General features: G+C 39.9%; 1 protein-coding gene across 2 annotated transcripts in view; it reads right to left on the minus strand.

Moving 5' to 3' along the window:
- Nucleotides 1-10,761, minus strand: part of IMMP2L (inner mitochondrial membrane peptidase subunit 2) — an 875,599-nt gene that overhangs the window by 74,203 nt on the left and 790,635 nt on the right. The window lies entirely within an intron of this gene.

A 10,761-nucleotide genomic window follows, 5' to 3' on the forward strand; every position in this document is an offset into this window, starting at 1 on the left:
ATCTGCATAGCAACTGAGTCTGCTCAGAGCTGAAAGTGGGTCAGGGCTGATTGACAGCTCCTGAGGTCATAGAAGGGGTAACTCAGGCCCTGCATGGAATTTTCCACCCTCAATCAAACTGAGTTCATGCATTGGCAGCACCTATACTTAAAATTTTGCTCCAACAGGTTCCAGGTCCTTATCCATAGTTGTCAGATCATATTCAGAAAAAAAATGTTTTTCCTAAAATTAAATCTGAAAATATGGGCTCAATTTATATACAAGGTTGACTTAACATCAGAACAATATGGTAGTGCATTAGTAGCTTATCATCAGTATTGTTGGTTATTTTCAGTTCAGTGTCTAATGTAAGTTGCATCCATCTTTTCTCATCATGAAAGCATAATGTTTTCAAAGTGCTGCTTAGCCACCAGATGTATGTAGGTTTATTGAAGGGAAGTGGTCTTGAGTATACAAAAATGGGAGACAGTTTATTCTGTTTGAAATTTAATGTTCTGCCTATAAATATCGATTAAGAAGGTCTATAGCTACACATATTATGATAAAAGGGAGACTTATCCAAACTACTCCTGGTTAGGTTTTCTGATAGCTGTTTTCAATGAAGCTCCAGTCCTGTAGTTTTACTTCAGACAAATTCTCAACACAGTAACAGTTAAACCTGAAAGTACTGTAAATCAAAAGGTACAGGATTGCAGATATGGAAAAAAGTAATGAAACTCCCTCCCCTCCTCTTTTGAAAAGGGAACAAGTTTTGATGTTTGATTTGAGTTTTGGTTCAATGCTGTAAACTTTCATCATCTCAATCCCTCTGTTTTGAGAATAAGCATAATAGTGGTTCATGTTTTTCCCAAGTACAGCAAGCTCAAAGGAGGAAGGAAAACAGCCATGGCATAGGGGCTTTCACTCCTTACTGGTTAATGGAGCTGGCAGATGCAGAGGGGAGTGCTGGACTCCAGGGCTGCTGAAACCCCACACACTGCTGAAGGTTTAAGGGCTTCATCCCAATGCAGAGCTACACCCATAAGCAACTATGGTGCACTTAATGGCCAGACATGCAAACCAAGCTGAGGCACCACCAACAGGACCTGTTGCACATTAAACTGTGCATTGCACTGCTAATTAGTAGTGCTGGGACAAAATTTGCAATTGTGATTTTCCAGTAGCAAAACAACAACAACAACAACAACAAAACCTGGAAAAAAATGGGGTACAAAGCACACCAAAATGCTGCGTGCAGGGATAAGCACAGAGACGCTGCACTGAGGCACCCTGACCCCAGTAAGTCACTCCTCAGCTGGTTGGGGCACAGTGTACATCATAGATTCATTGATTGTAAGGGGCTGGAATGGACCTCGCAAGATTATTGGGTCCAGCCCCCTGCACTAGGCAGGAAAGATAACTGGGGTCACGTGACCCCAGCAAGGTGATCATCCAGTCGCCTCTTGAAGATTTCCAGGGTAGGTGATTGCATCACCTCAGGAGGGAGTTTTTTCCACAGTCTGGACACCCCAACTCTGAAGGAGCTTTCCTAATGTTGAGCCTGAAATGGTCTTCCAGGAGTTTGTGGCCATTATTCCTGGTTTTCCCCAAGGGTGCCCTGGTGAACAGTTGTTTGCTAAGCCCTTGATGTACACCCCTGATATAGCAGTAAGCTGCTACCAAGTCCCCTCTTAGCCTTCTCTTTTTAAGGCTGACGAGGTCCAAGTACCTCAGCCTTTCCTCATACAGCTTGCCTTGCAAGTCTTGGATCGTACAGGTGGCTCTTCTCTGGACTCTCTCAAGCTTTTCCACATCCTTGTTGAGGGGCGGTGGCCAGAATTGGATGCAGTACTCTAGCTGCAGTCTTACCAATGTAAAGTGAAAGAATCACTTCCTTGGTTTTGCTTGAGATGCATTGGTTGATGCATGCCAGAGTATTGTTTGCCCTGCTGGCTGCAGCATCACACTGATGGCTCATGTTCATACTATGGTCTACTATTACCCCTAGGTCCATTTCAGTTGTGGTGCTAGTCAGTTTGACATCACCAAGCCTGTATGTCGGGGATTGTTTGTCCCCAGGTGCACTTCTCAATGTTGAATTTTATCGGGTTTCAAGACGTCCAACTTGCCAGCCTGTCTAGGTCCTGCCCATGATAAAGACATGCTGGCTGTCATTCAGAATCCTACCTTCTGCAAGTGTATCACCCATAGACTCCTTGATTAATTTTTCCAGGATTTTCCCTGGAATAGAAGTTAGGCTTACTGGCCTGGTTGCCCAGGTTCTCTCTTCTCCTCTTCTTGAAAATGGATACAACATTGGCCCTCTTCCAGTCTTCAGTGACCTCCCCCAAGCACCACAAGTTTTGGAAAAGTTTCACCAGAGGTCCCACAATGACTTTGGCCAGCTCTTTCAGCACTCTCAGATGAAGTTCATCCAAGTCCTGCTGACTTACAAATGTCTAACTTTTCTAACTGATCCCACCAGCTCAATGTCAACAATAAGAAGACAGTCATTCCCACCATGCCCATTCTAATGGGGGAGTAGGCAGCCCTGGGCTGGCTGCTCCCCTGACTCCACGTGTCTCAGGCCCAGGGCTGAGGCACATGGAGCCCCCATCTCAAGGCACACTGCACCCCACCCAACTGCTTTGTGGATGGCTGGAGCACAGTGTATCTCATGTTGAGAGCTCCATGTGCCACCTGCTCCCCATCTTGAGGCACACTGGGTCCTAGCCAGCCAGGGAGTATCTGGCTGGGGTGCAAGGGCTTTGTAGCGTGTGGAGATGCGGAAGCCTGCAACCCTGGGATGCCTACTCCCCTGTCTTCACATGCTACTCCCCAACTGGCTGAGGCATGGGGTACCTCACTGTGGGCTGCCTGCCAGCTAGCCCTAAACTGAGGCATCCAGTGTCCCTGCCAGTAGCAAATGGAGCAGCAGGACAATATGTCCAGCTGCAAACCACATGAGCAGACATGTGCACTGCAGCACAAGGTAATGGCACAAATTTGTGCAGCTACTATTTGTGCTGCTGCAAATGCACATCCCTGCTCATGTGGATGTGGTCAATGAGTATTTTTAGAAGCCTAACAGCAATCTGCTTGCAATGAAAAAAAATCATGGGAGGGGGGGAAGACTTCCCTTTGATTTTCCATAACAAACAGTATTAGCCTATATGTGTCCCCATTGAAAATGAGAATTTTACATGCAAATGTAGCATAAGTTAAAATAATGTAATGCCACAGAAAACGAGTAAGACAGAATAGGAATGGGATATGCATTTTATGCTGCACAGATGCTAATAATATAGCATTCCCAAAATAGGTGATAGAACAATTTAAGAATTATCACTCTGTGAAGCTCTTTCCTTAAGTGGCAACTTTAAGAAACAGAAAATATTTCTTCCTTATTTTAGTAAACAGATGTAACAGATAGATTAAATCTCAAAGCGGTGGCTCAGATCTTTTGTTGCTTTTAGCTAAACTGAACACTAAATACAACTCAACTGTAAGATATCTCATTGTACTTGTATTACAGTATGCAAATATAAATAAAATTACCAAAAATTGGTGAACAATTAATGAGATTCATTGCAGGGACATTTCATCACTGAATGCTGTTTTCCTGCCAACTTAGACATGATGTATTTAATTCTAAATTACACCACCTGCTCCCACCTCTAAGTGAAATGAAAAAGCTGCCAAGGGGCATGTTGGGAATTAACTTGCTGACTTCCTTTTAATCAGGCACTCCTTCATAATGCTGCAAGCCAACAATATCAATGAGTTAAAAATACCATTGTTGAGTGTGTCCACAGTTCAATAAAGAGCTCTTATTGTAATGGCTGACTTAAACCTAAGACATTTTTTCTTTATTACTTTTCTTTAGCTGCCAGGTGATGTGGGTTACCATTGACTTGAAGCCAAGTCACTACTAGATGAATGCCAAAGATACCATCTGAGTAGAATAGCATAGCATAAAATAAAATTTAAAATAAACACTGAGCTTTACTGTTTTCAGCTGTTTAGACTTTGAATTTGCATATGCATGCTTAGAGTTACCTTTCTGCAATGCCAGACTTCAAAGGCCTACAATCAAACAGAAGAAGAAAGTCTTTCAAGTTGAAAAGAAGTCACATACTTAGTAGAGGCATAGTAGTTGGCTTATACAAATGACTATTTTGCTCCATATAGTCAGACAGCTTCTAGCACTATCTGTTAGGTTGGATTTTTATTTATTTCATAACCTTTGACTTTGACTCTTTGCTCCAAGATGCAAAATCCAGCATCCTGTCATAACCTAGGTGAGCTCTCATTAATACAGGTACCTGTTGTGTTGCCTCTTCCATGTCACAGTTAATGTTCAGTAGCAATGCCTAAATTCATCACATCTTATGTGGCACTCTTTATATGAAGTATGATGTAATCATCCAAGTGTTTTCATAGTAGAAAACAGCAAGGTAACAACTTTATGATAACTAGCAACATAGGCAATATGGAGATTTTGCAATGAGTCAGCAAAACCTTTTTGTCTTTTGTTTTCTTTGAAGAAGTAGCTGTAATATTTTCATTTTTAATTGCTACATAAAGACATTTTCACTGTAAAAGTTCTTCATCCAAATGATCCCTAACAAGTTTAGCAGGTGTGCTGCACATGTAATATGTGCTTCATTTAAGCATCACATCTTAGGCTTTATTCTCAGCATTTCCTTGTGCACACAGCATGCTGCTTGATAAGCTTGCACACCTTTATGTAGTGAATTTCACACATTTCTGTACTGAGAAAAGGGGAAGCAAGACAGAAAAATCACATAAAAATGTAGAAAATTGAGAATATAGATTTCCTTTCTTCTTTGAAACACTGTAGTGTCCTTGGAGGTTGGATCCTCCCTCTAGACATTCAAGTTTTCAGTTCCCCTTTTCCTCTTGTTTTTAAAATCAAGCCTGTAAGTTCAGGTGAACCCCTGAAAAAGCTTCCACTGAAGTTGAATCTCTCCACTGATCCCAATAAAGCCCATTAGTATTGGGTTCAGTCTGAAGTCTGGGTAATTAGCCGCAGAGCCTCCCTCTGTCCCCACATGCTTCCAGATTCACACATATCCTTTGTAGAACAAAATGCTTTGCTCTACTGCCTTCACAGCTGTGAGGCTTTCCTTTGCTCAGGAAAACCAGAATAGTAAAAATAGAAAGAAACAATGAACCAAAAAAAATCCCAGACCTCCTCTCATCTCAAAGGCTTTATCCAGAAGTTTATACTACGTCATATATAGCATATGGTCCAGGAAACTGTAATTTTATTACGGTTTTGGCAGGGAAGTAACTTTTCCTAATTTATATTCTTCATAATGCTATATAAGTCACAAGTATCTGTATGTCATTAAATAAATATGGTTAGATATGTAGTAAGTATCTATATGTAGCATTTACAGTTGTCAAAAAGATCTAGAACCATGAATCATCACACAAGCAAATGATGTTATATGAACTGGGGTCTAAGAATAAAAAACTATCTTATATAAGACAGTTAGGCTCTTAGGTGCACAAGGAAATGATGAAGGTTTTTTGTCAATAATGCTACTGTTATCATTAAACTGGGCTGACAGTCTCTTGAAGGACAGACTATGCACTGGCTGTAGTTTTCATGGAACCACCCCTGACAAACAGTTCAAATATTGGCATAGCAACTATGCATCAACTACTGTAGCAATACACATAATAAAGCATAAAAGTCAGTTACTGAAAGCAGGGAAAATGGTACTAAGTTTGATGGGGTGGGGGGAGTTGTCACTGATAGCCCATAATTCAGGGTCAGACACTTCTTATTTTTAACCCTAGGGCTGGAATTCTACTTTAGGTCAATGAAAAAGGATGGATAGACTCTTTAGGGGGTACCTAAAAATTGTTTACTGTTCTCATCACTTTGCCACAGTTAATACGTAGTGCATAATATATTACCTAGCAGTCTAGAATTATTGCTTTGCAACAATTTACTGGTGCTTACTTCGGAGGAAAACATGATACATGGCACACAGTGGATGAGTGATGATAATGACAAATAAAAGATATATTAGTAGTTTGTGAATAAAATACGCACTCCAGAACAAAAAAAAATGTTACTCCTTTTTGTGTCCAATATGTTTTGCCAAGTTTTCTTTAGCTTTTTCTGTTTTTTCCTATCTTATGGCCCCCATTTTCCTACACTCTGACTTCCTCACTTTTTACAACCTCCTGGTGGAAGGCAGTACAATCATCCCCATTTTGTACATGGGGATGGACAGAGAAAATTACTGGCCTTCCCAAGGTCACAAAGGTAGCCTGTAGCACAGCGAAGAGTTGAATATAGCTCTCTTAAGTCCTAGAGGAGTGGCCTAAGCATCTTTCTCCAGTCTGAGTGTCTGTTCCTGCTAAGTGTCCTTGCTTACTTTTTACCACAAAACATGAAATTCACCTTTTTCTTAAAGAAGCAAACTTTAAAAATTTGTGATATGATCACAACCATCTCAGTAATTTTATTAATGCAAATACTGAAATCATTCTCTCAATAAACTCACATTTCAGATAACTATTGCTGCCTGTAATGTTTAAACTTTAACTCAGTTTAAAATAAACTACTTAAAATTTAGCAAAATTCCACTCTTGCTGCAATGTCTCGCCTAATTTGAATCTTCATCAACATCATATGGTGTGCCTTATGCAAAAAGCAGAGCTTGGAAGGAATTTTGTGTTGATGTTAAGAAAAGAAAGGCAATTAATCATCTCCTGTATTAAATGTTCTGTAGTCACTGTCATATGCAATTTTATCAGCTGTGCTGAAGCCACAGTACATTCTAAATTTCACACTTCAGAGCAGGAAATGAAGATGCTATGGGCTGTCTGGGTTGAGTTAAGCTGTATTTTGATTCCTTGGTTTCATTAATGGTGTTAAAGTTAATACATTCAGATAATCAGAGAAAGAACTAATGATGAGTTCTGTATTCCCCCTCCTCCTCCCCTCACCCCCGTTTCAAACACAAGCAAGATGAGAAAGCATTGGGAGAGCATAGGAAAGAATTATCTAGGACAATTTAATCATTGCTTCTCTAGCCCTTTACAGTTTCATTTCCTACTGAGAATAATGTGTAGCATAATCTCTAGAAACTTAAAATGATTAAGATGTAAGGATGAAGATATAACACAACAGAAAGTCAATCCATTATTAGATAAAGTATAGGTCATTGAATAGCATGGCATTACTAACCAATAGGTCTGGTCACTGTTGTCATTTGTGCATCTGCTCTTTTATATATGTTACATAAGAATAGGGCTGAACAGCATCCAACCAAATAAAAAGCAGGTGCAAGACAGTACCTGAAAATTGACCATTATGATTAGCATGCAGGCAACGGACATAAACCAGGCAGGCTATGCACCCTGATAAGATCTACTCTAGTCCTGTTCTCATTTGTACTAAATACAGTAAGTACTTTCAGACTATGCACCCTCTTTGTTCTTTTCCTGGAAACATGCATAGAAGCATAAGCAGCAATGGCCAGCCTATCTTGCTATGGAATCTATGCATCACCGTTGTGAACAGTTGGATTACTAAGAATGATTAAATTAAAGAAAAAAAATCACAAAAGATGAACTAGGAAAGAAAGCTTCTTCTTAAGAACTTGTCCTTTCAAAGTAATAGGGATAAGTCTATGTATATAAACACAGACACATGCACTTATATTCTCTGAGAGCATAGACTTAGCATTTAGGGGTAATAGGAGTGAGACCCTCAACTCTACCATGATACTTTTACATCAGGTAAAAAGCTCAAAAGGGTATAAAGGAACTCTTAAAGCCTCATATCCAGCAAGGAAAGGATTCCCTTAATTCCACATTTTTACAGATGAGACACTTCTTTCAGATGATCTCCCTGTAAGCACAGGTGTAGAAGCAGATGGCTTTGGTGTCTAGAGCAACAGGGCATATTAGGGGTTAGGTCAAAGCATGTAGAGCTAAGAGATTTTGGCTAGGGTTACAATCCATAAGGCAGCCAGCTGAGGTTGCTACAAGTTAGATAGAACCCCGGAGCTATATCAATTTTTTCCTATAAAAAGTGTACACCATTGCTAACTACTACTTTCGCAGTAGCAGCAAAAATAGCAGCAAAGGAAGCAACAGTGCAACTACAACTCTAAGTAACTGGCATCATTTCATTCACCAAGGTGTTTAAACCTGCCCAGATTAGTTCTATGTATCATAGTGGTTTGAGTACCAGAAGCACAATGAAGCAGTCTAAACTAAGCTAACACCATTGTTCCTATAAAGGATTTGATCTGGAGTTATCAACAGTAGGGAACTTATTTTTTTTATTACTACACAAGAACTGGAGGAACTTCAAGGGAATTAACATGATTAGGTGAGTGAGAAGCAGAAATATAGATACATTTCAGCCTTCACAGATACAAAGAATTGAACATTGGGAAGAATGCTGCATATTGCAGGTGATAATTCAAAAGGAAGCCAACCAGCTGGACTCACAGAGCCTAGACATGAGTTTGTCATATGGCAGACAGAAAATTATGATTCTTTAACTGTTATTGAATCTTGAAATCACTGGGAGACAATAAACATGGAACCACTCAACTGCATTTCTACAGAGTACATTTAATAGGACAGCTGTGCTTTAAGGAAAAAACTACAAAGCTATTTCCCCTCTCTTGTCCCCCACAACATAAACTGTCTTTCCCTTTAGATACAATTTACTGTGCTTAGCTCTGCAGTATTGCTAGTCTGTGTGCTAAGAAATAACCCCACGATGGAAGATTAGTTCCTGCCTTTTCCTGGATGTTCTGTTCTCTTGTCTTATCCTTCTGCGGTTAGTGGCCTATGACAAACCATCCTCATTATCTGGCTTTTTTCCCCCTTGGGACAGAACAGAACTACAGCTCCCAGTAGCCAACATTCTCAGTTATTTAAAGCATAGGGAAAAATGCATTTTTGAAAGATGTATAAAGGACTGGTGACTTCCATAAAGCAGCTATTGATAGGCAAGGATTATAGTCACTAACATAAGCTCTTTAGGGCCTGCAGTTTCATTTGTAGTGCAAGCTTAACTGAAGAATGTCATTCCATGGTAGACCTTCCATATTTATAATGTCACACCTGCTGGGGATGAAAAATTGTTCATAGCATTAATAAAATCACAAGCCAGTTGTGTGAAATGGGGTTTGTCAGAAAAATTTTCAGGACAAGAGTAATGTGCTGTCTTCGTAATGCTTTCAAAAACTTTTTCTCACTTTTGCTTCACAGATGTTGTTCTTCTGTTAAAATTTTATAGATATTCAACAAATACATAATTGTATTATAGGTGTTGTGAATATGTATTTTATGGTTTTCAAAACATTTTTTTCAGATCTTTTCTTTGGCTGCTGCATCTAAGGCTTGACATAAAGGAATGCTGTTTTCTTGCAGCAGTTTTTTTCATTATATTGAAGTGTTCTGTGTCTGGTGTAATCTTTTTTATTTTCACCAGGGCAAAAACTTCAGTATAATCCATAGTACATGACTTAATATTCAATCTACTATAGACCAAAGTCTATACTGAAGGTACATACCTCATGGGCGCTGTATGACAACAGACATGTTTTCAGCTGAAGGCTGAAACTGCTAGATGTAGAATTCTGAAGGCCTATGCAGGATTTCTTTGGAGTTGCTGTGACATTGTGTGGTGCACATTATGAAGCTAGTAGTTTCTGCAAGCTTTTTAACCATGTTTTCATTTATTAACTAATGGTATGATAGGTCAGTTTTCCCAGATGCTCTTTGTAGATACATTTTCTATTGGGACAACATTTGAATACATATCCCTGTTCTACAAACATACCTAGGAAACTAGATTTGTATATGTAGTCTGCCTGGGTTATTATTAGAGGACATAATGATATTAAACCTCAAAACTGACTTGTAATCTTTTACACAGATGCAATCCTAGGAACCAAACCAAAGCAATACTAAACATATTACCATAAATGTTTAAGCCCAGATCCACAAAAAGACTTAGATGACTAAACTGGGACCTAAACAGAATTTAAAGGCACCTATACACATGCCAGACATTTTCTCGGACATATGCTAATTAACATGTGTCAGAGCAGACTTGATTAACTGAGTCTGCTGGAGCATGATAATTAGCATGCTCCAGCAGACTCCACATCATGTGTATTCAGCATCCCTGTGCTTCAAAATGGCAGCAGGGGTGCTTTAACTAAAGCTTATCAAACAAGCTTTAGTTAAAGCACCCCCATTGCCACTGAAGCACAGAATGCTGAATACACGTGATGCTGCAAGTGCCCTAATTAAAGCTCCCCTTTCCCCCTCAATTTGGAGCACATGTAAAGATTTCATGGATTTCACAGACATTAGGGCTAGAAGAGACCTCAGAAGATCATTGAGTCCAGCCCCCTGCCCAAAGGGCAGGAAGTCAGCTGGGGTCATAGGAGCCCAGCAAGATAAGCATCCAATTTACTCTTGTAGGTGTTCAATGTTGGTGCTTGAACTGCGTCTGATGGCAGACTGTTCCAGACCTTGGGGACTCGGACAGTAAAGAAATTCTTCCTTATGTCCAGCCTGAAACGGTCTTGTAGTAGTTTATAACCACTCTATCTTGTCATCCCTTGGGGCGCTCTGGTGAACAAATATTCCCCCAGAAATTGGTGGTCACCCCTGATAAACTTATAGGTGGCCATCAGATCACCCCTGAACCTGCGATTTTCCAGGCTAAAGAGTCCCATGGCTCTCAGCCTGTCATCGTAA

This window comes from Crocodylus porosus, unplaced genomic scaffold (assembly GCF_001723895.1).
Source record: "Crocodylus porosus isolate Cpor-Errol unplaced genomic scaffold, CroPor_comp1, whole genome shotgun sequence".
Taxonomy (NCBI): Eukaryota; Metazoa; Chordata; order Crocodylia; family Crocodylidae; genus Crocodylus; species Crocodylus porosus.